This window comes from Paramisgurnus dabryanus, chromosome 1 (assembly GCF_030506205.2).
Source record: "Paramisgurnus dabryanus chromosome 1, PD_genome_1.1, whole genome shotgun sequence".
NCBI classification, from domain to species: Eukaryota; Metazoa; Chordata; class Actinopteri; order Cypriniformes; family Cobitidae; genus Paramisgurnus; species Paramisgurnus dabryanus.
In genome coordinates this window covers 10,297,505-10,324,660 of record NC_133337.1, presented here as the reverse complement: position 1 = coordinate 10,324,660, position 27,156 = coordinate 10,297,505, and the positions used below count along the sequence as shown (strand labels likewise).

Here is a 27,156-nt window from a genome sequence, read left to right as displayed (position 1 = left end):
GTGCTCGAGGGGCGATGTGGCCTCTGTAAACATTTGACTAGTAACCGAAACCATACTGTATTAATTAAATAGGTTGATAAATGTGGAAAGCTGTAACAAGTAGCATTCTCTTACTATTTTACATGTCCAATAATTTTATTTTGCCATAATCTGACCATCAGTCGCAAGGCCATACAATTTTAAGTTGGTCTTGAAATAGGGTGGACCTGAAGGCCTACATCTAATTTAAAAGACTTAATTTTACAATAGTACTGGTTAAATTAATTACATTGATCTTTTTAAAGCTATAAAAGTGATTTTCCTTTTGTCTTCTGTAGTTTGATTAACATAATGACTCAAACATAAGCATTTCTTATGAGACGAACTGTCCCTTTAACAACAGAGAAGTGATCTATACACTGATAAATATGATCAACTTCTCACTTATAATAAACGACTGTTTTTATGAGAAAAATTGCAGAGACTATGGTATTAGAATATAGTTTGGATATCTCCTGCCAAGCCCAAAGAAATTATGTGTTTGCTTGATTTTTGAAACGCTTTTCAGTGCGTGGGCTTTAGACTTTGTGCGCGTATTCGCAATGAAAAAAGTTCACTTTAGCATCTTTGTCACTCAAATAGTCTAAAATCGCTTAAAAGTTATTGTAAATTGTAAACTTTCTCATTAACAGTATTAGTAACAGTATGTTCTTATTACAGCATTTCATGCAATATTTTGCAGTTTAAGTACTTACAACCGTAGACTAGTAGACTAATGTGACTTACAAGCGAGGAGTATGTCCATCATTCGTTCCAATCCATTCCAACAAAAAATCTTTTAGGTCACTTTGCAATGTCAGTCTGTGTATATATGTTGTTTTAATTGATTGACCCATTAGAATTCTACAGTTATAGTTTTACAGCGTTTTCTGTTGACTTTACGTCTCGAAAGCAGTCGCTCTACGCATCTTCAACAAGCGTGTATGACGAAGAACACAGAAAGACGGATGACATCACAGTAGCGCGAGAGACGTTCGAAAGCAGACTTCCTTAAGACTTCTCGATTCACTCTCGTGATACTTTGATGTCACCTGCCTGCTTGTCAGTTTTTGCTGCGCAGCATGAGCTCAAACAAAGTTAATGTCTGGGATACATGTTGGATGACGGCGAAGGGCGCGTCTACAACAACGCGCGCATGCCCCCTCTCCCCCCCCAAATTTTTTTTCTCATCGAATCTACACGGTTCACGTGGGTCACCTTTTTTTGCTTCACAACTGCGAATTTTGCTGAAAGGTGAGGGATTTTCATGCCTGAGATGTTACCTGTCAGGAATTTCTTAAAACATATGTGAGCTCTGTAGATTCCCCTTAAAAGGATTTAAGACTCCTGATTTAAAGGAATAAGTCTTGGCAAGTTTGCAAATAAATTATATCCTGGTATATTACACATAAATTGGTGAGTTATTGGACTGGCTGGGGTGCACATTTGCTTTAAAAAATACAAAATCATCCTCACTGTGTAACATTACACGACCCACTATGTAAATATTGGTAGGCATCAGTACTTTAATAATTCTCAATGCTGCTCCATCAACTCCTGATAGGACGAGGTAATTAAATATGTCCCATAGGTTACTTGCCGCGGCCGCTTCATATCGTCTAATCACGTGACAATTGATGTTACAATATGAGACTATTCGAGCGTCGTATGCAGAGGTGGAAAGTAACGCATTACATTTACTCACGTTACTGTAATTGAGTAGTTTTTTTGTGTACTTTTACTTTTTTGAGTAGTTTTTAAAATCTGTACTTTTACTTAAGTATGTTTTGTTTAAAGTATTGTACTTCGCTACATTTTAAATCATATCCGTTACGGAGTAAAAAAATATTTTAAAAAAGCAAGGTGATAGAGACACGCAACGGATGATTGATGGGCGGGGGAACGCGCAAAAAGAACCATGGAGACGGACGAGACAGGCACGCGCTAATGCAGACCCGCCTCAGTTGAAATCTTATGAAAGAAACCCCTGGCCATATTTAAGCGACTCCTTTCCACTGACTTGAAGCAAGTGTTTCATTCCTATGAAAGGTAGGATTCATGCTCTTGAGTACGAAAAGACCGGGTTTTTAACGCTCATTTGCACGACGCGTTTTTAATACCATGCGCATTATCTTCCGAGGTCTAACAGCTTCGCGTCAAGTCAAACACAACTTCAGAACGTCCTCGAGAATGCGCAGGTCATTAGACATTGCAGAGAGAGAGAGAGAGAGAGCGAGTGAGAGAGAGACTGATTGCATACTGATTTTAGCCTACAAACACAATGCATGTGTTTACCAGACAGCAGCCTTCCTCTCTGTTCCTCCTTTACTGATGCACTAGTTCTTTAAAGTTCTTTAAATTGAGAGAGAGAGTGACCCAGGTCAGGAAAGCTTGAAGACAATAAACGTGTCAAAAGTATATAGCCATGCCACTCATCTCATTATAAGTTCATTTAAACTATAGTTTAATAGAATAATGTATGTTACCAGCAATACATCAATTACAACCTTACTATAGTGATTGCATTTACCAGCTGCTGACCACCTTCAAAAGTGCGTAATTCACATGTAAAAATCATTAAACAATTCCATAAATGTTTCTTAGTTTAAAAAAGCTTTTTATTTTATTAACTTTTTGTTATTGCACTTTAATTGTAAAGATATTCCTAAAATTAAAAACAACTACTTTGAGATTTATATTCCCTTGTCATTTTTGAACTATACTGCCCTACAAAGGCTAAGTGCAGTAACTACGCAAACACTGAAACCGAGAAAAATGCCCTTAAAGTTTTTTTACACCAGCCAGTTAAACGCTACTGAAATTTTGGCACACACGTTTCTCTGAAAGGGGACAAAATTGAAACAGGAGACTTTGGTCACATGACACAACAGATCTCACAAAGCCCATTTCAACCCTTAACTCAACTTTGACCAAATGCGTAGTTACTGCACTTTGGCTTTGTAGGGCAGTATACTAGAATCCTCCACCTTTCCCCTCTTTAAAAAAAGTAACTTTTACTCTGAGTAAAGATAAAATGACTTACTTTTTACTTTTACTTGAGAAGATTTTTAGACCAGTAACTTTACTTTTACTTAAGTAAAATATTATAAAAGTAACTTTACTTTTACTTGAGTACAATATTTTATTACTTTTTCCACCACTGGTCGTATGAAGTTTTCTCCATGCTCCTAATTTAAAACATTTACAGCAGTAGCGTTATTTGTCATTTCGCAAAAGTTATAGTGAACTACAAACAATCTTCTAACTACTAAACTAGCTACCAAATGCACCGTGACATGTTAGCGGAAGTCGGTTGACAAAATGCGGAAGAGCGAATAATAAAAAATGGGCGTGGCATAATAAGGTGAATAGGCAGTGAGTGATGACATCACGAGTGCAACGGATACCAGAAGGTATAAAAGAGAGGCGCAAACATTTTAGCTTTCTGTCATTCAAAGAGCGCTCTAGGTTGAAATTGTCTGTCAAAATTGTATGACAAAACTATATCCTAGTCAGAACTAGTTTATGAAATAGTTATAAATGGCTAGTCAGCAGTTTAGGAAGTGTGTCCTCTTTTTACAATAGGCGGGGACACCTTATTAGTTATGTGCGCAGTGTTTGGGAGCGGAGCACGCTTAGGCAGCTCTTGAGGAAGAGTCCTGCTGTCATTGCAAGAATCTTTTGCTGAACTCTATAATAACCTGAGTACCAGGTAAAGAAGAGAGGTCTAAAAGGGGTCGCACACAGGACGCGGAGCTCAGCGCCACGCCGTTCTAAAAAACTCGAACACATTGCTTTCTATGAGTATACGCACACAGGCGCCAACAGGTTGCGCCTGTCCACGCCGCCCTTCCACGACTCAGGAAGTTGCTCAAATCCCTGTCGCGCCACAGAGCGCCACTCACACAGATTAACATTAAATAAAATCATATTTGTCCCAAATCATTAACGATTAACATTGGCTGCTAACGTATATTTGCATTTTGAAGTAGACGCTATCTTACGAAGCTCGTGCTATTTAATGTGCACTTCCGGTTTACGATACCTCCGAGTTGTCCTAGACGCGACTCAACACGGCGCTGAGCTGCCCGGCCGGTGTGCGACCCCCTTACGTTCATGATGCAGCTGATTGTTTCCTATCTCAGGGAACAAGGGTTACAGTTGTTACAGTTGTTTTTTTGCAACAAACTGCATTCTTGGTACCTTTAGAAACATCACACATCTTATTTCAAATGAAATAATGTAGTCATGAGAAAGAAAACAAGGTTACAAATTTTTCTAGTCCTCACTGTCTAAAGACAAAATGCAAGTAGTGAAATTAGTATTTATTTACACATTTAAGCAGATGTTATCTCACCTTGTCCATTATCATCTTCATGATTTTAGGGTCGTTGACATTAATGTCAGTCTCAGTTGAAATGAAAATCTTCACCACATTTTTTCTCACAAAAGCTGTAAAATTAAAATGGACTTTGTCAAGAATGGCTTATCAAAACAAATATTAATTTGTTTGATTTGCTAGGAAAAAAGCATTGGAAAGGGAGATCCTTGAATTAGAAACCTCATTTATAATACATATTTTGAGTTAGAAGTTTTAAAAATGATCTTACTGATGCAAGCAACTCCTGCAAAATGTCCATCCACACAACTGCTCACACCCCATCCAGTAAATGAACAGTCATGCAGTGTCAACTCTTTTCCAGTACATATCACATTATCCATCCATATTGGCCCATAATTTGGAGCCATATATGACTGTAACCCTGGAACTTGACCACAGCCAATCTCATTACATGCAACTGTTGCTTCTTGCAGACCCATGCCAGTGTGACAAACTGCACCCCATTGATTTTTATGAAGAACCTGAAGTTTGCCATCACATGAACTCGAACCATTTACCACCTTTACATCTGCAGAAAATATTGGTTTCACACACAGTTGAAGCTCTTTCAGTAATTGAACTGCTGTATCATTATTAGTAATAAAATATAATTTGATCTTACCTCGACAGATGACTCCAGCATCTTGTTCATGACCACAGGTGCTTGTTCCTAACTTCTTGGATGGACAATTTTTCAATGAGAGCTCATTCCCAGAACAAGTCACATTATCCAGCCACACATGTCCTAAACCCTGCCCATAGTAAGCCCCGGTCTTTACATCTATTGGAGTTCCACAACCCATGTTATTGCACACTACTGCAGCATCTGTTAAATCCCAGCCAACATCACAGACGGTTCCCCACTGATTATTATATAAAACCTCCACTCTTCCCGAACACATATTATCTCCATTTACCAGTTTAATATCTAGAAGAGAGTGCATAAAACCATGAGCAGCTGTTCAAAAACATGGAATTATCTGCCATTTACATTTTCATACTTATAAAGCTGTGGACTACAAACTGTCTGATTTTAAATGATCAAGGAAACTTTGGTAGGTCAGTTTTACAAACTGCAATTCGAAATGAAATTTGCAATTGAACATTTATAGAAATACTGTCACACAAAAACTACTCTTATACCCCCTTTACACGAAGGAAAGATGCAGATATTTCCCTGCGGTTTGTCCTCCAATTTAAACGAAAACCCCGTATTTATCACAGAAAACGATTATTTCTAAAACCTCCGGCCAAAGTGGAGATTTCTGATAACCCTGGTTATGTGTTGCCGTGTCAACTGTGAGAAACGGGGTTTTGGGTTCTGAAATGTCACATTATGTGCCATTGTATGGGTTTATTCCTCTCCCTGCACTAGGTTTGACATAGTTATTATGACGCTCGACGGCGTATTTATGCGGTTTGATGTAAATGACAAGTTTTTTGAAGCCGATGTTGTGTGCACGATGTTATTATTGAAAACAAAGGCAGGAAAATATTTGTTTCTCCAAATACCCAACTATGTGTAAATGTGGTCTTAGGTGGCATTGAACATATTCAACCTGGATACTGGAAAGAAAAATGGTGGAAAATCAAATGAAAGATGAAGAGATTTCTGATTGTAGACTTGCATGTGGATTCTTAGTTTCAATATTAAAATAATATATACTTTAAAATAAATTATATTAATATTTTTAAGGTATCATTTTTAAGAAGTATAGGTATATATATATATATTATTTCTGGAGATGCAGTACAACTAAAAAGGCCCCACATATGATGTCAGGAATGCATTGGTAAGGAGCTGGACACAACAAAGCTTTTTTTACGCAGCTAAAAAAGCCTGAAGGACGCTGAATGCCAGCTTTAAATTCTTGGGTGACCACAGACATAAGGACAGTTTGAAGTGATTTTGTAAAAAACATAATCCTTAGAAAGTATAGACAGGATGATTTCACCAAAGCGCGAGAACCCACACGTGATGACTGTAGTAACTCTTTTAAAATGATGCAAGATCTCACAGAAATGCAAGATCAAATGTGACTTAAAAACAAATTTAATGTTCTTGCATGAGACATTGTTAAAGCACTTGTACTGTTACCAAAGTTGTCCAAGTCTATATTTTTTCTCAACACTCCTCTTTTTATGTCATTTTGGTGAGTGTTTTATTTCGGCTATAAAAGCATGCAACATATTGTTGAAACTTGCTCACTCTCATTGGCTATTGCAGCTAAATTCTAAACATTCCGGCATGTATTAGATTGTAAGTGAAACCTTCTTAGTTTAAGGCTTAAAAAGTGACATAGTTAAAGCAATCATTATTCATAATACACATTTAACATTAGCTGTCATGTAAAGGTGAAGTTTGAAAGTGATCTTACTGCTGCAAACAACTCCTGCGTAAAGTCCATTCGTACAGCTGTAGCTCGTTCCCCATCCAGCAAATGGACAGTCATGCACTGTCAATTCATTTCCAGTACATGCAACATTGTTCATCCATATGAGCTCATCAGATGGAGCTAGATATGACTTTGTCTGAATAGCTTCACCACAGCCCAGCTCTTTACAAATAACTGCAGCCTCTTCTGGACCCCAGCCAGCGTAACACACAGCACCCCAGCGATTATTATAAAGAACCTGAAGTCTGCCATCACATGGACTTGTACCATTCACCAGCTTTACAGCTGCAGGAAACAGTGATTTTACATAAAGACATTACATTGTATCATTATGAGATCTTTAATCATAAATGGACAATTCAACTTACCTCGACAGTTGACTCCAGCATCTTGTTTATGGCTACAGCTGCTTGTTCCCAAAGCCTTTGATGAACAATTTTTAACTGTTGACTCATCCCCAGAACAGTTCATTTCATCCAGCCACACAGGTCCTGAACCCTGCCCAAAGGAAGCCCCAGTTGTTGCTGATATTGGAGTCCCACAACCCATGCTACTACACACCACTGCAGCATCTGTTATATCCCAGCCAGCATCACAGACGGTTCCCCATTGATTATTATATAAAACCTCCACTCTTCCAGAACACATATTAGCTCCATTGACTAGTCTAATATCTAAAAAAGTAGGCAAATAATCTGTTAGTGTTAAAATGTCAATGAAATTACATTTGGTGGGTCAGTTTAACAAGGAAAGTGTGCAGTTCAAAGAACCTGGAAAAATATTTAAAAAGTCGTTTTTTTCTGCTTAAGGCAACATTGTACAGGTTAAAGTTTCATATAATTTTCCACCATGTTTCCCTACAGTATCCAGGTTGAACAAATTTCAGCCTAAATAAAATTAAATAAATCCAGGGTCCGTGGACATTCGAGTCTAAGCACAGACCTCTGTTGTTGCATATAAATTACTAATTTAAATATTGCAAAATGATATTTTCAACCATAAAATAAATGTATCCAAAATGTTGCCTAATTTTTGTGTGTGTGTGTAAAATAGTAATAGCAATTTACACATAAGGTTCTCATGTGTGATTTAGATAATTTCATAATAAACTACTCAGAACTAGTAGTCATGACTGACATTTGCAACACAGCAATTAAATAAATGCTCACCCAAATACAATCAAGACATTGAAGAAATAAATAATTGGAGCCCTTTAAAGACAGAAGCATATCAAGCGCAAGGACGAGATCGCTAGAGGGACCTGTTTAGTTTTAGGCTTTAAATAGTGAGATATCTGAATGACAGGCCTCATTCATATTGCATACCCTGCATTAGTTGTGACAGTTTTAAAATAATCTTACTGTTGCATATAACTCCTGCGTAAAATTCATTCGCACAAGTGCTAACACCATATCCTGTAAATGGACAGTTCCACAAGAACCTCTCACTTCCTGTACATCCAATATTATCCATCCATTTTGGCCCATCAAATGGACCCACATATGACAATGGCTCGACAACTCCAAGACAGCCCATTGTTCTACACACAACTGTAGCATCTTGTAGACCCCATCCAGTGTGACAAACTCCACCCCAGTGATTATTAAAAAGAACCTGAAGTCTGCCATCACATGGACTTGTACCATTCACCAGCTTTATATCTGCAGGAAATATTGGTTTGACAGAGTAGAAGCTATTTTAGGTACTTAATTAAATTATTGTAATGAGATCTTCAGTCGTATATTATCATTTTAACTTACCTCGACAAATGACTCCAGCATCTTGTACATGGGTGCAAGTACTTGTTCCCAATGCCTTTGATGGACAGTTTTTCACTGTTGGCTCATTCCCAGAACAACCTACACCATCTAGCCACACGGGTCCTGAACCCTGCCCATAATAAGCTCCAATGTTTGCGTTTACAGGAACCCCACAACCCATGCTACTACACACCACTGCAGCATCTGTAAAATCCCAGCCAGCATCACAGACGGTTCCCCATTGATCATTATATAAAACCTCCACTCTTCCACGACACACAGTAGCTCCATTTATCAGTCTAATATCTAAAGGAGAGTTAAAGAAAACCATAAGGAGATGACAATGTGTCAAAGTCAATATTGCCATTCCTTGTCTGCAAATCTCATAACTCATTTAAAATAATGCTGTGTTACATAATACTAAATGCATACAAGATACACTAATATACAGTATATATATATATATATATAGCCCACATATATCTTACTCATTTATGTACACCGTTGAATAGAATGGAGTAGAAACTTGCAAAGGAAGAAACACTGTATCTATCTTACCTCGACAGATGACTCCTGCATCAGATGAATGATCACAGTTGTTTATTCCCAATCCACGAAATCTGCACTCCTCTAGTGACGATTCAGTCCCTGAACAATATACATCATCCATCCATATTGTTCCCACGCCAGGTCCAAAGTCGTTATACATTTTCGCTTCAGCACCAGTCGGGCATCCCAACTCTTTACACACCACTGCGGCATCAGTAGAGTCCCAGTAATCTTTACACACTGTCCCCCATGCCCCATTTTGAAAAACCTCTACTCGCCCAGAACATGAGTTATCACCATTCACCAACCTAACTGGAGCTAAAAATGAATAAAGTACATGTTATTAAAAATGCTTAATTGTGTTTGTAAATTCTTTCATTATTTACTCACTCTCATTTTTCAAAGATGTAAGCTGTTATTTGTTCTGATGAACACAAAAAGAGTTCTTCAAATCTATTCCAAAAAATTAAAAAAATTAACACGCCAGTTTGAAAATAAAATTTTTGGGCTGTAGTTAAGGTGGATTAATGCTCAGGCTTGCGTAGGTAGGGACACCACATGTGCAGGGGCACCGGATTGGCCAGAATAATTTCTGTTTCATTTTACACCACTTGCAAATAGCGTCCCTCATCTGCAAATCCTGGCTGATTTCTAAATGGAAACCACCACCGGTCTGGAACGCATCCTAGAGTGCCGGCATCAATTAGTTCCCTTGCCACATACAGTAACAGCACGTGATTCCATTCCAACAAATATTTCTGTTGTTCCCACCAGTGTCACAATTAATGATTCATCTTTTTTTTTCATCTGTACTGTTCTCTATCCATGATTAATTTCAGGTGCTTCCTAGCGTAAGGTTGCCTTTGCTAACGGCTCAAGCTCTGATGCCATATTTATCTCTCATATTCCACTGTCTTTACTTGAACCTGTTTCACCAAAGCTAGCATGAGATTGCCTCCACAGACGACCTAGTCCCACTTCCCTCCTGTATTTTTTTAATCTTGTGCCTTATTCTCTAAGTGATCCTCTGCTGAAGGCAGTTACTTTGAAACACACTGATTATTAACACAGGGGCTCAATTTTCATTAATTGATTTTTCTGACGCAGACATTTGTTAAATTTGATATACACCTTTATCAATATTTCCCCGCAACTCGGACTTCTCGCTATGTAGACCGTGTTTATTTTGTTTCTTTTTGCGTTACTTTTAAAAAGTATTGTACTTTAATACACTTGTTACTTTTTGTCTTAACAGGGCTTTCAGCACCCGCAGCAGCCCACTCCACCAGTTTCATTTATGTGAAGTCAAATTCACGCTAGGGGGTAGGAGTGCCATTTTTCTCACTCTAAAATACAGGACAAAGGATGGCCTGCCGCAGCAGTGCAGATATGGTTTTGGATATACAGTGTATTTAAGCCATTTATCAAAATGATAGCTTATTTCCTAATTAAATATTCATCAACTCTTATGCCTTGGCATCATACGGTAGGTTAATAGTTTGTTAAAATAGTTTGTTATTTTACAGCAGGTACTTTAAACACAGTCCTTTAATTGAACCAATATCTTAAGTATCTGTCTAAAACAAAACACTTATGACTCTTGTAATTAATTACATGTTAATCTTACGTGTGACAAACTTAAACTAACACAGATTCTGTGAGCTGTAGTTTTTTTTTTGAGTCAACATTAAATACTGTAAATGTCATTTCAGATTGAGGCGTTTTAAGTAGGTCTCTGGATCAAAGATCTCTTCAAAATTGAGAAATTTGTAACTATGCAGATCTTATACATGCACAAACAACTAAATAACACACTATATAAAAAGAAAACATGAAAGCGTTTTTTGACCCTCTTGAATGTATACTGATTGTGATTGGATGAAAGGTGTCAGAGATTATAATCAAGTGTCGTGATCACACTGCTGTTGCTGCTTGTGGAGCTGCAAGAACTGACAGGAGGATGACATCAAAGTACCGCGAGAGCATTTCGATTTTGATTTTACTTGCCGCACAGTTCTTGTGACAGCACATGAAGTCGAACAAGCCTGTATCAGTCACTGGTTAAATCAGCATAACTGTCAAAAAACGGGACACAAGACTTCCCGTACAGGACCAAAAAAGTTAGGCTCAAAATACATGACGCCCCGGCTAATATGGGACAGTTGGCAACCGTACTAGGGGGCAGTGATGGGCAGTAACGTGTTAGAAGTAACGTGTTACTGCAATCCGATTACTTTTTTCAAGTAACGAGAAAAGTAAGGGATTACAATTGCAAAACCAGTAATTAGATTACCGTTACTTCCCCTTAAGCAGACTGCGTTACTGCGTTATCTAACCTTGATTTTGTCTCGTGTCTGACGCCAGTCGAGTGACAATGACGTTATGAGTGCCGCACCATCAGTCAGTGTAGTGTTGAACATGAAGAGACAACATGGAGCGCGGAAGAGAACAAGACTATGCAGCGAGTTTAACCCAGTTAAAGGTGACAAAAACATCAGCATCCGCTGTACACTCTGCGTGGGAATAAAACTTTTATCTACAGCGAAAAATTCCACCTCAAATCTGAGCAAACACCTAGCAAGCCGGCACAGGAATGTGAAACTTACTGAAAAAACCCTGAACCCCCAGCTGACATGACCGCTGCGGCTCCATCTCATACACGTTCACGCGAAATCTGATGTAAACAACAGAATATATCTATATTAAAGAGGCCCTTCCACATAAAACCGTTTTTACTTGTATTTTTTGATATGTGTTAGGTCCATATGTGTTTGTGTTGTGTTATGAATGTGAAAATTAACTTCCACCTCCTCTGTCAGCTCTAGCCACTGAAAAGAAATAAGCGGAGAAATCAGGTCAGTTTGAAAAGCTTACCTATCAGTGTGACGTGGAACTGATCGAGATCATTAATATTCATGAGCTCTTCAACTTGAGACCGCGCCCACATATTACGTGTAGTTGAGTTAGTTTTCATATCAAGTTTCAGCAAGGATGCTAAACGTCAACCGTACCGTATTCGGGCCATTGCTTTTCGTAGAGAGACATCAATCCTATTAAACGAGGGAATCATAACAGTTGCTACATGTTTGGATGTTCAGAAGAACGCTGGATTTGAAGAGAGACTGCGATTAAAAAGCAATGCTCCTCCATCAATATTGGATCCGGACGTAATGGTGGCGCAGCTTATGTGAGTAAAACGCTTTAGTATTATGTGTCACTGTAATGGCCGGTGTTTTCTCTTCCGAGGGACGCGAATTCATGCTGCAAACTCTTTGAAAGGGTTTATGATAAAAGACACGCGTGTTTGTGTGAGTAAAACTCTTTAGTATTATGTGTCACTGTGGTGGCCGGTGTTTTCTCTTCCGAGCGACGCGAATTCATGCTGCACACACTTTGAAAGGGTTTATGATAAAAGACACGTGTGTTTGTGTGAGTAAAACACTTTAGTACTATGTGTTACTATCAGTTGCGGCCATTGAATGTGATAAAAACACATGTGAGTGTTATGTAAAAGACGTGTGTGTGTGTGTGTGTGTGTGTGTGTGTGTGTGTGCGCGCTGCTACACGCGGATCGAAAGGGTTTACGATAAAAGGCACGTGTGTGTTTGTGTGTGTGTTTTTGTGCGTGGGTTTACGATAAAAGCAAGCAAGCAAGCAAGCAAGCAAGCAACTTTATTTATATAGCACATTTTTTTAAACAACAGACGTTGTCCCAAAGTGCTTTACAAAATAATAACATTAACCCTCTGGGGTCCAACCATTTTGGGACACTCTCAGAGGTTCTGACATGCTCTTACATTTGGTCTTTTTTCAGTTGCTTTTAAACATAATAATGGCAAGTGTCTCATACCACTGTGTTCAGCACAAACTGGGCTAAAATATTATATGAGCTACATGTATGTACATGTTTGTATTTTTGAGAGAAAAAGGTTTATGCGTGGTTTTTAAAAAAGTAAAATTTTTAAGTCACTGATATAAGTTCACAAAACCCATACTAAACATGGTTTAACAAGACTTTCCTAAACATAATCTAGTAGTCTAGAGTTTTTTCTTTAAAATGATGTGAAAATCATCCTGCCTACTCATTCACATAAACCAATATATTATTTTAGAAATTGTAAGACACTTTTTGTTTAGAGTGGCCGTATGCGAGAAGGATTGATTGACAGCTAGCAAACAAAGGCTCGCATAATGAGCTGCATAATAATGAGGCAGGAGGGAACTACAGTAAAGAATGTGAGGACAAATGGACATGTTTGTTTGAGGTTTATTAAGAAGTTAACAATATAATCAAAATAGAAATGAAGGTCAGTAGGACATTTTCAATGTATTTGGTAACAAACCCTATTAAAACACTGAACTTGTATAAGAAACTGATAAACAACAGAGCTGTAAACTTCATGTGGCTCATGTTACCATATAACTTTATGTCCAAAGAGTGTGAATATGTTTTTCCACTTCATAGTTTTGTACTGATGAGAGGGATGCAGACCTCTAAGAGAGTTATGAACAGCTGTCATCACAAATTGTCCACAGAAATACCCTTACATACATAACTGATGGGTAAATGATAGCACTACATTCAGATAAACTATTATAAACTAAATTAGTATCTCAAATAAACATCTGCAATGATTAGTTATATAAAAAGCTGTTTTCAGATGCCCATCCCCTTATCGTCTAGCTTCTGTTTTAAACGCGTTTCTGTAAGCGAGTATGAACTTCAAAAACACATCGCAAATGGATGTGCGCGAGCTCGCGTCTCCGTGTAAACAACGCGGAGCTCATAATAAAACAGTGTCGCGTGTAAAGCGCAATGTATGGAATGCGTTGCATGTAAACAATATCATATTACAGCAGATCCCCCAGTGCAGTATTACTCAAAGTTGCCATGAAGGATACGAAAGTGAATAACTGCGTCTAACACTGTACACAGCATGTAACAATGAAATCCGCCATTACGTGATCACGCGCGTAACTTACTTGTTTGTAAACAAGCATGTAAACATGGAATCATATTACAGCACACACTTAAAAGATACAGCAGTGCAGCTCCATTACTCAAAGTTGCCATGAAGGATACGAAAGTGAATAACTCTGTCTAACACTGTAACTTACAGCATGTATCAATGAAATCCGCCATTACGTGAAATCACGCGCCCTCGTTTGTAAACAATGCGAACGTTTTTAAATCCGAAGCGTGCAGTCTGCTAATGTTGCTTATGTAGGCTGAACTGCACAAGCCATAACATATTACATGATAGCAAATATAAATGAAGACAAATGACTTACAGTTTCTTCAGGAATAAGTTATATCCTTCTCCAATGCGTCTTCCATCGTTCCTCTTCTTAGGTAACGTTAAAGATAAACGCTTCTCTTCCTCAATGTCCAAACATAAATGAAGATATTCCTCACGTGTGTGTATAAAGTTTATAATCCAAACATGCGGTAAAGTCTTTAAATCTGATAAAACTTCACGCTTTGTTTATTATTGTTGGAACTGCTGTCTCTTCATTACCATGTCAACAGCCTGAGGGCGTGGCCGCATTAGAGATAATGAGCTCAGCCAGGAAAAACTGTACTCTCTTTACTTCAATGCAGATTATATAAACAGGAAATATTTGTTTTTGATTATAATTAGCTTGTTTAAAAGTAGACATTTCAGGCTTTCTTTGGATATGTGTATAATGTTTGTGTGACGAGTATTCGCGGAGTTTCAACTGATTTTTGTCACGTGTTTTAAGAGACAGCTGGCGGAGACAGAAATGTCTGAATGCGCACCCTGTTTATTTTCTTTATTTGACAAAAACACAAAGATCTCTTGTTATTGTGAATGTGAACTAATTAAAGAGGACCCTTCAGAGTTTCAAATGATGTCAAACACGTAAGTGTTTGATTATTAATGATGGAGTATTTTAAGTTGATTCTGCTATGATAAGGAGAAAACACGTCAAAACGCGTCCCCGCGTTTTTGGACCCCTGGGGGTTAAAATCATACAACACAACAAACATACTTCATTCAAAAGCTAAAGAAAATAAATAAGTTCCCTTTCAGTCGGTCACTACGACGTCACGTCGTGACCGACGAATTGGGAACTCGCTTAGAGAGACCAATCTGCTTCGAATACTACTAAAACGCCAATGAACTTGGCATTGAGATATTTGCATAATGCTGGCGCCGCCCCGCCAGGTGCGTATATAAGCAGCAGGTGCAAATAGGGAAATAGCTTTTATTCGCTTCGAAAGCCTGCAGTATCTGCTACTGAGAAGCTACTCTACTCTGTTGGGATCTGATTGCTGAAGTTGGTTGTACTAGCAGTACCACAGCGGACGCTTCGCTTATTCCACGGCTCTACATCTGTTTGTTGTTTTTGAGTTTAGTGTGTGCGTTGCCTTTCCCTGTGCGCTCATCAACTAAGCATCTGAGTGAATTTCCCTAAAAGAGTGATACGAGAGAGCTTTGTGCCTTGTTAAAGGCAGCCACTCTCTCGTATATCCGGACATCAGCGTCCTTTTCAGGATGGCTTTTCGTCCGTGCGATCTTGGGTGCGGCAAATACATGGGTCCGAAGGACGGTCACGAGCGTTGTCTTTCGTGTTTGGGCATCGAGCACGCAGAGGCAGCGTTCGCTGGGGGTAAGTGTTCTCACTGCGAGAGCATGTCCCTTGTGGATTTGCGCAGACGGTTGTCTTTCCTCCGGGAAAAGCGCAACCCTCGTCATGCGAGTGCTGAACGCCGCCACGGTGCGGCTGTGAAGCTCTCAAAGGACGACCTGCGCATCACTGTGCTGAGCCGAGCGGGGGATTCGTCCTCAGGCTCTCAGCCTCCTCATCCACAGCCGGTTGATGTGCCGATGGAGACTTCAGCGTCGTGTTCTACGATGTCTCTAGAATCCATCGTGCCGCCCTCCGGGTCCACCGACGCCGCAGCATCCGAGGGTGGGCCTCCTCCCCCTGACGTGGACCCCGACGCCCTTCCTCCCTCTGGTCGGGTTGGGACGCCGGAGTTCGATCCAGAGATGGTGGCCGTGCTCGCTCGTGCGGCGGAGACCGTAGGGTTAGAGTGGGTTCCCCCCCCTCAGCCCGAACCGTCCCGCCTGGATGATTGGTTCTTTGGAGCTGCCCGGGTTTCACAACCCTCTCCACCGGTGCCTTTCTTCCCCGAGGTGCACGAGGAGCTGACTAGAACCTGGAAGTCGCCGTTTTCCACGAGATTACGGCCGTTTCAGCCCTCCCCCCTCACCTCCCTCACCAGCGGAGCCGCTAAGGGTTATACGGGGATCCCTCCCGTGGAGCGTGCTGTCGCGATGCAACTGTGTCCGGCACACGCTCCCTCTTGGAAGGACCGCCCAACCCTCCCCTCTCGTGCCTGCAGACAGTCCTCCGGTTTAACGGGCGCTGCCCACCAGGCATGTGGAGAGGCGGCTTCAGCCCTGCACGCAATGGCGTTGCTGCAGGTTCATCAAGCGAAGGCCTTGAGGGATCTGCACGAGGGAGGACACGACTCGCCTGTCCTTTCGGAGCTCCGGGCTGCCACTGATCTGGCTCTTCGCGCTACGAAGGTGACAGCGCAGGCGATTGGTCGTGCCATGTCCACGATGGTGGTCCAGGAACGCCACTTATGGCTATGTCTGGCGGACATGTCGGATGCGGAGAAGAACAAGTTCTTAGACGCTCCCGTGTCCCAGGCTGGTCTCTTCGGTGAGTCGGTGGAGTCTTTTGCCCAGCAGTTCTCCGCCGCCCAGAAGCAGACGGAGGCGATCGCTCAGATCATGCCCCGGCGCAAGCGACCTGCATCTCGCCCTCCAGCGCCGGCGGCCCCGTCTGCTCCTCGCCGAGGGCGCCCTGCGGCGGCTGCCTCCACCCCCCCCACTAGAACATCTTCCAGGCCACGGAGGGGGAACAGCCGTCGGCAGCCCGCCCCGCCCGCCCCACCCGCTTCCCGTGGTAAACGGAAATCGAAGCGGCCCTGAGACGGGCGACCTGGATTCGGATGGGATCACTCTACGGGAGACGGTGATGGCATCGCTCCCTCCACCGGTAGAGGGCCGGGTGGAGAATCTTTGGTTTCATTTTGTTCTGTTCCGCCGGCTTCTCAGCCGGCACCCACAAAACCACAAAAAGAGTGCATTCCTATTCCTTCTCCAGGTCTCCAGAGGATCGAGAGAGATGTTGCAATACTGGATTATAATTCATCAACTTTAAGTTTATTCAGGAAGAGACACTGTAAAACAATTAAACCTCAGGTGGTGTTGTTAACCCGATAAACTAAGTTTATTTATGAAAAGACACTGTAAAACAATTAAACCTCAGGGGGGTTGGGAACCCAAATGTGACCCGTAGATGAAAGAGGTCTTCAGATATACAACTCTTTGATGTGTTAATCTATTCATCACAAAGGTTTTTGAACTGTTAGCCTTTTGGCTCACATCACTGAGTATCTGCTGAAATGTAATGTATACATATTATGGGGTTCTAAGATTGTGTTTTACATACATATTCATGTGTAATATTATTTTAAAGGTCATGGTGCGATGAGTAAAAAGGTCTCATTTCTATATATCTAAAATAAGATGGTTCAAGGGGTTAGATAGAAGATGCATTTCTTTAAGAGGTGGGGTTTTTGCCAGGACACCTCTGGCTATTTTGACCAGATGTTCTTTAGGAACATTTGGTGCAGGTCAAACTGGACTTTGTAGTTTTACGATGTCTTTGTCTCACGCTGTGTATAAAAGGTGGCCTGGCTAGATGTTCTAGGAGCCATTCTGTACTCAGAAGCTCCCACACTATGTGTGTATTCAAACCTTATGGAGGATCCTGTAACCATGAGCTTCCACACTTTGTGTGTGTAGTAAAACATAATGGAAGAAATCTTTAACAAGAATCTTCCTAGACCACTTTGTGTGTCTTTAATTGCCAGGTATGCTTTGTATTTTGTGAAATGTTCATTTTTCTATGCTGATCTTTAAGTGAATGTTTTGATATATTTTTGATGGATTTGAATAACCAAATTATTGATTTAAGTGTAACCTGCCTGGCAAAATAAATTGTTAATCTTTATTCATTCTAAAAACTTGTCAAATCTTTATTATATTTTCAGGGTTTAAGTTAAATGTATTGAAGGGGGCATAGATTAGGAGAATTGCCTCTATTGAAAATATTACTGGAGTAATTGCCTCCCCGTTTTAAGGTTAGATGGAGAAACCTCAACCTAAAACATAGATGGATCCTCTTATTTTCAATGTGTTTGGAGAAACCTCTAACTTTAACTTAAGTTAGAAGGAGAATGCCTCTATACCCAGCTGTATGGAACTGCCTTAGCACCTTCAGAATTACACCTTATTCCCTATGTGAATATAATTCATTCTAAATAAATATAATAATAACTTTATAAATTATGATCAGCATCAGAATAGTATTGGTAACTAATAAATTGGAGTCAGATTATAATTTAACCACAGAGGTCAAAGAAACAAATTAAATAAATGGAATTACTCTTCTAGAAGCGCTACGGAGGGAAAGGACACGTGATTCCCTTCACCACGCATTGGACTTCGACGTTGGGCCAATTGGGTGGCGTCTTACAGCTTGGTGACCCCGACGTGATGACGTATACCACAGGTGACGTAATTCTGGTGACGTAGTACACCCGAAAAAGTGACGTGGTACTTCAGAAAGCTTTCCAGCGCGACAATTCAACCATAACAGAGGATTTCATTCATCGCAAAATAGGAGGTTTAAATGTCTACTTTTCTATCTTCGGCTGTGTTGGTAAGTTGATTTTATTTGCCTATTAGAAATGTTGAGGGGGAGCATAAATGCACCCGTATGTTGTAGAATGGGACGGTAAACTCAGTGAAAGTCCGGAGAAATCCGGTGGGGCAAAATAATTAAAACAACAACACCGCTGTCAGTGATATAATTGTGGCAGTGCAGAAAATGAAATAATATATTCACTTGCACTCCGAATCAAACATCTTCTCATGCGTTAAACTCAGAAGGAGTGAATATTACATGGACTCATGAGTCATGACTAAATGTTATCGCGGTACATTACGAAAAGTCGTAAATTTGAGTCTAAAAGTAAAAGCATCGCCGTGGCGATTATCTATTTGCTCCGTGGAACGATCTCGCAACTTTATCGGAAACCCGTAAAGTATTAGCGAATATCCGTGAATATTAAAGTCATGTCGGATGAAATGAGAAAACTCCGTGCCCAAGTTGATGCGTCTATGTATGTAAACAAACCTGCGCAAAACAGGCGATAATAACTCTGTTAATGGAAATACACAGCATTACAACAGCAGTGTAGATGAGGATAAATTCCCTTTGTTAGTAAATCAAAAGATCTTTTGTATGTTAAAGCAACAAAAGCTAAACTTAAAATGGAGTAACATCCGAATTTTATTCTGGTTCTCAGCTAAGGGTAAACATTAGATACTGAATGTAACTCCTTTATATGATTATTCATGTTGTCACATCACATGTGCAACACTTAATAACAAGCGCCTCTGAGCAAGAATTAACAATTAAATAAAGGATGTTAGATAAATGTAAATTACAGTGCAATTTAATGTATTTGTATATGAGAAGTGAATTTGGGAAAGCAGATTGATATGGCAATAGCACAAATAAAGCAAAGGTTCATATTAATTCCTTTTTGAATCATTAAATGCTGCAAACATCAGTGTATTAACTATACCTGGTGAGTTAAGGAGATAAGTGTAATTATGGGAATGAAAGATAAATGAAAGTGTATAAATGATTGAAGGCAGCGTTGTTGGAGTTAGAGATTCAGCGTATGCAGAGTGGAACTAAATATTGGATATTAAGCAAGTAGGGATTTAATAAGGATTGTGAGTGAATCTCCTAAAGAACACTCAGGATTGGATAAGTGTACAATGAATAAAGTACATCTTAAAACTCCTAAATTATTGCAGGATTCCCTAATGGTGATATGAGGCAAATTGAGCTAAAGCTTTGACTGATGCACAAGAAAGATAATGATGAAACTGTTTTTACAATGGTCAATAAAACACATGTGATCTTATATCTCATTGAGAAAGAATCACCACTGAGATTAAAAGGGCTTAACCCCCCTCTCAGAAAATATGTGCTGTTTCTCCTTGTTTCAAGGGAGATGTTTAGCTAAGTTGTAACAAATAAAATGCATCATTATTTTCTGTAAATCAATCAAAGTGATATTTAATGCCATAATTAACATCATGATATACAGTACTGTGTAGTCAGCACTATTAAACGTTATAGGCTTAATCCTTTCTTTATGATGACGTGTTAATTGTTAAATAAACAATGTAATCCAGTTTTCTGTAAATTGTCGAAGCTAAGTCTTTGTAGTTTCTCTATAAAACTGTAGAAATTGTTAAAGAGCAATTTGATGTCCAATTGTCTTAAGATAGTGAAATTCATAAAAGTAAAGTGTATAGCATAATCCTGAAATCATCACAGGAATACAGAATTCCTGATTAAAGTGAATCAGTGGGAGCTAATAAAAGTCTTTTACACCTCTATATGTATTTACCTAGAATAAAGTTAAAGCCTTTAAAAATAGAAAACAGCATTTGTGTTTGCTCTGCTTAAATTCCTTAATTCCTTCCATATTAAAATAGAATAACATCTAAAGAACACTTAGTTAGATCTCAACTAAAAACACGAGAAAATTGTGCTCAATTTCAAAAATTCCAGCTGAGGAAAGAGTCGAGCCCCTCAGCATGTGATTGTGGTTTAAAACAACGGAGAGCTGTTGTTGTTAGTGAACATGTTAATGCATCTGCTACCTTAGGGTCAATGTAGAGAAAAGTGTTCTTAATTTTGCAGATTTTAAAATGTCCAACTAGAAGCCCTTCAGACCAGTTATAAAATTATTATTTTAATAAATATTATTTTAAGATAATGTAATTTATATTGTAATCACATTATGATATACATTATATTGTAATGGCCAGACAGGCCTCAGATGGTGAAAAGTGATAACACTACATGCATTTCAAACTTAAACGGTTCAGATCCACCAAAAGACATTGAGAATATTTAGATTCAAATTTAATTGGTCAACTATCTAGTGCCAAACGGGGGTATGTGTATGTCTATGATTGTGTATGCTTTTGCATGTTGCTTTGTTTTTTGCTTTGCAGGAACACTGAAAATTGTGACACAAGATAGCCGACCAAATAACCCTTCCCTTTACTGAGGCCTTTAGACTGCCAAAAATCCCCCAATTTAATCTGGTTTGTCAAACTATTTCAAACTTAATCTGGCCTCGGAAAATGAATTTGCAAAAAGTAATAATACAAATCTTCTTAACATGAAGAATTTACTGATGTCATTAACCCTGTTAGATTACTAATGCTACCATTGACAGCTTATTGGTTTTATCATCAGTGGAAACTAAAAATGATATCATGTCTTAATGCAAATTGGCCAACATTTTAGAAATGAATGTTTCTCTCTGTTATCTTAACATCTTTCCTTTCAGGTGGACCACTGTGACTCCTTAAGAGTCCAGATGCCAGAGGGATGTCTGAGCCTAAATTCAGGCACAAACCTGAAATACAGGAGATGGGTGTGATAATGATGTAAGGGGTCATACACATCTCACAGTAATAAACTATGATGGTAGTTAACTAGTTATATGACCTACCGATGTAGCATCGGTTTAAAATTGTGCAACACAAATTCTTCTAGATTAGAATCCACCCATCTCCCAGATTTGAACATATAGTGCACACATTTTTACCACTAAAACATAACATTGTTACCTGGTATAAGTTTAAAAACTATCCAGGTTTAAAGCACCACATATGATTAATGACGCAGAATCCAATCAGTAGAGTTTGTCATACATACAATAGCATCTCACACATAGGAGAGAAAATTAAAGGTCTACTCATGATTTTAATTTCATGGTAATATAAACTATTGGGTCAATTTTCTATTGAATGATGTGAAACATTTCAGGGTACATAGAACATATGTATGGTTATGGTCACACATCAATTGTTTTGTCTCTGATTGTACAAATACAGGTAAAATAAAAACTATTACCTATTTCAGATTAAAATAAGTGAAGAATGAAATCATTAGCATGGCTGCAGACATGTCTAAACATTTCAAACTTTACAAAATGGTTATATTTGAAGTGCTGGCACTTCTAGAGATCAATCACATAAATCCCAATCAGACTCCTAACCGTTGAATGTGACTAAACCAACATATATGTACAGAATTATTTGACAACATGAAAAGAATTGACAATGGATAAATAAGAAATTCAGAAATTATTTGACTTAGGTTTAAGTTCTCTGGGTATGTTTTAAGTTACTTAATTGAAATCTTGGATCTACTTGGTTAACTTGCATTTAAAGGTTCTGAATAATTCTAGGATTATTAAAATTATAAATATATCATATTATATATACCTTAGTATAAATATCTGTATTTTATATACATATAATTGCATGTATTTGTATTATATTTGAATGGTATTGTTATTAAATGTTTTAATGATGTATACCACTGGTAAATATGCCAGTTAAATTCAATTTTGCCACTCTTCCTTTAAAATACACAGATTATATCAAAATTCCACTCTATACAAGAGATGCATAATAGAGAAGAAATTGGTATTTAAATGGGATCATCTTATGGGAAATTACTTTGAAAAGAGAAATAAGACCTTTTTACAATTCGCACCTACTATTATGAAACTTCTAATAATGTCATTTGTTTTTGTAATCTTTGACAACCATTTTCTTCCAATGAAAGTCAAGTTCTTCAGTGTTCAGCCATTGCATGATCGTGTGTATGATGTTCTTCAGATGTCCCACATACAGTGGTGCATTGTCAAGTGTGAGGAATTCCTTCACCTATGGAGGTCTGACTATTCTACAAAAAATACCTTCTGCCAATAGGTAACAGAGGACTTTTCAAAATGTCAGATAAATATCCAGGGAAGGATCCCGCTAGACACACGTCTCTCCGTGGTGGGGAGACACTTTCAACGAACACAGCACACAGTCATTGACTGACACCATGAATTTGGTGCAACAGACGATTCTACAGACTGAGTATCATCTCAACCAGGCTAAGGTAGAAACAAACCTGGCCAAAGGAACAGCAAAGATTTTGTCAAGTTTCATCTATTCGCTTTGCACAGTATGTGTACACTTGGTGGGACTGGATGTTTCGTGGGTGTGTGATTGGCAGTGGACTTGTGTTTATGTTCTCTTTGCTTCAATGCTGGTATTTCAGATCGACAATTCGCTCTTTACAGACATCTGCCAATGCTGCTATCACCCTAAGTCCCCTACAAGTGCCCGCCATACAGAGACTGTTACAATAATTAAAAACGCACAAGGATTTGAATGACCAGTAAATGGCCCCTAGGGACGATTCTGAGATTGCCCCAAAGGGCCAGGGAAGGACTGCAATACTGGATTATAATTCATCAACTTTAAGTTTATTCAGGAAGAGACACTGTAAAACAATTAAACCTCAGGTGGTGTTGTTAACCCGATAAACTAAGTTTATTTATGAAAAGACACTGTAAAACAATTAAACCTCAGGGGGGTTGGGAACCCAAATGTGACCCGTAGATGAAAGAGGTCTTCAGATATACAACTCTTTGATGTGTTAATCTATTCATCACAAAGGTTTTTGAACTGTTAGCCTTTTGGCTCACATCACTGAGTATCTGCTGAAATGTAATGTATACATATTATGGGGTTCTAAGATTGTGTTTTACATACATATTCATGTGTAATATTATTTTAAAGGTCATGGTGCGATGAGTAAAAAGGTCTCATTTCTATATATCTAAAATAAGATGGTTCAAGGGGTTAGATAGAAGATGCATTTCTTTAAGAGGTGGGGTTTTTGCCAGGACACCTCTGGCTATTTTGACCAGATGTTCTTTAGGAACATTTGGTGCAGGTCAAACTGGACTTTGTAGTTTTACGATGTCTTTGTCTCACGCTGTGTATAAAAGGTGGCCTGGCTAGATGTTCTAGGAGCCATTCTGTACTCAGAAGCTCCCACACTATGTGTGTATTCAAACCTTATGGAGGATCCTGTAACCATGAGCTTCCACACTTTGTGTGTGTAGTAAAACATAATGGAAGAAATCTTTAACAAGAATCTTCCTAGACCACTTTGTGTGTCTTTAATTGCCAGGTATGCTTTGTATTTTGTGAAATGTTCATTTTTCTATGCTGATCTTTAAGTGAATGTTTTGATATATTTTTGATGGATTTGAATAACCAAATTATTGATTTAAGTGTAACCTGCCTGGCAAAATAAATTGTTAATCTTTATTCATTCTAAAAACTTGTCAAATCTTTATTATATTTTCAGGGTTTAAGTTAAATGTATTGAAGGGGGCATAGATTAGGAGAATTGCCTCTATTGAAAATATTACTGGAGTAATTGCCTCCCCGTTTTAAGGTTAGATGGAGAAACCTCAACCTAAAACATAGATGGATCCTCTTATTTTCAATGTGTTTGGAGAAACCTCTAACTTTAACTTAAGTTAGAAGGAGAATGCCTCTATACCCAGCTGTATGGAACTGCCTTAGCACCTTCAGAATTACACCTTATTCCCTATGTGAATATAATTCATTCTAAATAAATATAATAATAACTTTATAAATTATGATCAGCATCAGAATAGTATTGGTAACTAATAAATTGGAGTCAGATTATAATTTAACCACAGAGGTCAAAGAAACAAATTAAATAAATGGAATTACTCTTCTAGAAGCGCTACGGAGGGAAAGGACACGTGATTCCCTTCACCACGCATTGGACTTCGACGTTGGGCCAATTGGGTGGCGTCTTACAATGTGAGCGGGCATTCACGTGCTCTTCCTCCCTCTCCTCTATCGCCAGCGGGTGTCCTGAGGAGTTCCAGCTCTCCGCTGAGGAGACGGGACCACCAGCACCCTCCTCGGAGTCTGTGCTCTCCGCTGAGGAGACCAGACGACCGTCACCCTCAGCGGGCTCAGGTCAGTGTCACACACACATACTGTAGATGCTTATGCTGTCACAGCAGACGCACCGGCAGTCCCACCTGTCTCGCTTCGCTGCCCCACCGCGGGTACTTCGGTAGTGTCGTTATTTCTCCTCGTACGGTGCCTGGGTGCTTGGCTTCAGTTCCCAGCCCGTTTCGTTGGGTTTTACGCACAATCCGCCTCGGTTACGAATCCGGCACACCCAAAATTCGGGCTTTCGTTTCACTGTAGTGAAAGCGTCCGATGCACATGTACTGCGTGCAAAAATCGATATCCTGTTGGCGAAGGATGTTCGAGCCGGTCCCTCTTACCGAGATGATGATGATGATAGGGTTTTTCCAGCCTTTATCTCATAGTACCCAAAATACGCGGCGGGTTACGATCGATTTGATTTACGCACCGGCTCTACAAAGGGGTTCTTTTGGACGATAACGCCGAGGCTCGTATTTCAATATTCAGATCGTTTGCAGCCTTAGACCTGTAAGACGTGTACTTTATGTGTCCATCTCCCCTCGCTTTAGACCGTTTTTCGCTCTGCGTCGTGGGGCGGGCATATTAATACTAAGAACATCATTCGAGCTGTCTCTCTCTCTCCGTGTCTCCATGTGCTAGTCACGGCTTTAAAATATCAGAGAGAGGGTTGTTCGCATTCTGCTTTATGTACGTCGACTTATAATAGCCCGTTCTTGGCAGACGTGCGCGAACACAGAGTTAATGCTTCGGCATCTCGCTCGTCTATGTCTTCAGGTCGACTGGGAAAGAGTACTTTGCCCCGTGCAGAGGATCCTTTTTCTCAGTATGGAAACTAGACTCGATCGACTAAAGGGCGTGTTTTACAAGAGCGCGCAACCAGTCAGTTCTGACTTGCCTCGGTTTAATTCGAGGGAAGTACGCGGTCCCTCTGAAACAATTTCAGAAGCTCCTGGACATATGACAGCATGCTGCGGTCGTGACACCGCCCGAGCTGCTTCATATGAGACCGCTTCAGCGTTGGCTTACGATCGAGTCTCGAGGAGAGCGTGGCGCACCGGCATACACCGTGTAAACATTACACCTGCGTGTCATTCCAACTTCCCCGTGGTAGACCCGGCATTGCCGATAGACAATGCGCCCCTGAAAGGTCTCCTGGCATTCTGTAACATGTATGCCCTTAGCACGGGATGATCGCCACGTATGACGGGCTTGCAGTCTCAGGGGTGTGCATAGCACCCCAACTGCCGCGAGCGGTGCGCTGTATATCTGGGACTTGTACGCTCCGCTATGGAGATGCGAGGGAAGGATGTATTAGCCGACACCAATAACATTGCGACTGTTGCGTTATTTACCGTTAAGGCAGTTTTGCGCTCTCGTCACCTGTCGCATCTCGCTCGTCATCTCCTCCTTTGGAGTCAGAAGCATCTGAGGTCCCTTCGTGCCATTCACATTCCGGGCTCGCTCAATACAGCAGCGGACGCGCTTCTCGAGCTGCGCGCCCCGGCGAATGGCGACTCCACCCCCAGACGGTCCAGCTGATTTGGAAGAAGTTCGGTCGTGCGCAGACAGACCTGTTTGCGTCGCCGGACGATACCCACTGTCGCCTATTTTATTCACTAACCGAGGGCAGCCTCGGCGTGGACGCATTGGCACACAGCTGGCCTCGGGGGATGCGCAAATACGCATTCCTTCCAGTGAGCTTAATCGCACAGACACTGTGCAAAGTCAGGCAGGACGAGGAGAGCCTTTTATTAATCGTCCGTACTGGACGACTGGGAATTGGTTTTTCATAGTTAATGCTCCTCGCGACAGCCCTCCCTGGCGGATTTCCCTGAGGAAGGACTTTCTTTCTTAGGAAGGGGCACATTGGCACTCGCGCCCCGACCCGTGGGATCTCCATGTATGGTCGTTGAGCGCGCGCAAGGTTTAGGTGATTTATCGCAAACGGTATCTAACACCATCGACGCGGTTCGAGCACCGTCCACAAGACGGGCTTACGCGCTTAATAAACCTTTTTCGTCACCTGGTGCTCTTTGCAACGCGAGGACCAG

The 27,156-nt window shown here is 40.1% G+C and overlaps 2 long non-coding RNA genes across 2 annotated transcripts; one reads left to right on the top strand and one right to left on the bottom strand.

Moving 5' to 3' along the window:
- Positions 1-4,375: 4,375 nt before the first annotated feature.
- On the bottom strand, positions 4,376-5,402 carry LOC141280894 (uncharacterized). Its single transcript, XR_012335232.1, has 3 exons — positions 5,022-5,402; positions 4,629-4,928; positions 4,376-4,470 (listed from the first exon to the last, which is right to left on the bottom strand). It is a non-coding gene; the product is annotated as an uncharacterized lncRNA (long non-coding RNA).
- Positions 5,403-20,830: 15,428 nt separating this feature from the next.
- On the top strand, positions 20,831-24,449 carry LOC141280888 (uncharacterized). Its single transcript, XR_012335214.1, has 2 exons — positions 20,831-23,622; positions 23,690-24,449. It is a non-coding gene; the product is annotated as an uncharacterized lncRNA (long non-coding RNA).
- The last annotated feature ends 2,707 nt before the right edge of the window (positions 24,450-27,156 follow it).